This window comes from Lynx canadensis, chromosome X (genome assembly GCF_007474595.2).
Source record: "Lynx canadensis isolate LIC74 chromosome X, mLynCan4.pri.v2, whole genome shotgun sequence".
Classification (NCBI taxonomy): domain Eukaryota; kingdom Metazoa; phylum Chordata; class Mammalia; order Carnivora; family Felidae; genus Lynx; species Lynx canadensis.
Window position 1 is genome coordinate 109,700,898 of NC_044321.2, and position 1,744 is coordinate 109,702,641.

Sequence of the window (1,744 nt, forward strand, 5' to 3'; positions counted from 1 at the left end):
TACTAAGCACACGTTTGAGAAAACAGCGACATCCGTAACTCTTGGGACCACACTCCCATCGAATCATTCTGGTGCTACTTCAGGATCCATACTTTCAAAGGCTACTAGTTCACCCACGCTGGCTTGGATTTTATCCACTCTCCCTTCGGGTTCTCCACTGTCAACTGTATCCAGTACTCCTCACATTGTAACTTCTTCTACAGTAAAGCTGTCAGAGCCCACATCTCTGACTTCTGACAGGACGTCGACAGGCTCGTTCACTAACTTTACAACACCATCCTTTGCTACCGTACGCACCGCACTCCCCGAAACCACCCCTACACCTGCAGTGGGCAGCATCGGCACTGGCTTCCCAACTTCTCTCCCTGTGTCTGGTAAACTCACAGGTAACAGCCTATACGGCTCCAAATCCCCTGAGGCATCTTCCAGAACCACTGCGACTGCCAACTCCAAGACTGTGTCTCAACCTCTACCCTCTAGCAAAATGAGTAGCTCACCTCCCGCAACTGACCACACCCGATCTATTAGCTCCGTGCTTCTGCCCAGCCACTGTGCCTTCACTACTCTCTTCCTCTCCTGAGACAATCTGGCTAGACTCCACACCTTCTTTTAGGTCTATGGAAACCTCGACTTCACTTGTTGCCACTGAGTCCACAGGTCTGTTCTAGAATAGGTGCAGCGTATCGCTGACAGAATACATGGGCACTGGGTCATGTGTCCTCTAAGGTGGCCGTTCCCTGAAGGCAGAAAAGGATAAAGAAGGGTACAGGTGTCTCTGCTCTCCTTCAGACAGTGGGTGCAGGGGGCAGCTGGCTGGCTCGGTCGGTGGAGCATGTGACTCTTGATCTCAGGGTTGTGAGTTCGAACCCCACACTGGGTGTGGAAATTACTATAAAAAGACAGTGGGTACAGTGGTACCTTGTCCAAACAGAATTCTCTAGCCATCTTGCTTATCTTTGCTTTATTGAAATATAGTGCAAATGTATCTTTTCATTCGGTATGATCTCTCTAAGCATGCTTTCCATCCATTCTGTCCCTGATACTCTGTCTCTGCCAATGTGAACATCATCAGGAACTTCACCTTCTCCCAGTGTAGAATTATATGGCCTTAGGTCTGACATGATGACTGCAAACCATCCAATTCCAGGAGATATTCTAGCCTGCCTTTTTAAATTCCTCTTATATAGGCCTCAGCCTCTCCAGTCTCCACCTCCAGCTGGCTTGGACTGCTTATCTATGGCCAGGGAGTATTTGGCTTCCATATCATGCAAATCTGGGATGTCCCTTCAACTTTTAACACTCAAAAATTGAAATTTGAAAGGACAGACAAGAGAAAGAGGGATACAGAGACAAATCTGAAGTAGAAAGAAAAGTATAGGGAGAAATAAATATTTTCTCAGTGCAAATGATCTTGTGAGATAATGTTCAGCTTGACCATTAAATGGACTGGAAATGTGTTGGCTACAGAAAATTGAGGATTTGGAGGATTTGCAGAGTGTCCATCAACTGTGTAGCAATCAGGAAACTGCCGAAATAATTAAAACAAAAATGTGATGGTACATCTGTTTTGCTTTTGGATATGGAGCCCAAGTGTTGGCTCTTGACCTTGGAGTTAAATTAAGCAAAATTTAAGAACGAGACTTCATTGTTGGTCTCTCTAAAATGACAAGCAATGTTGACCAAATTTATGGAAGTTAAATTTCTTGAGCTAAATGAGTGAAATTAATCTCGTTTTTAATTACAG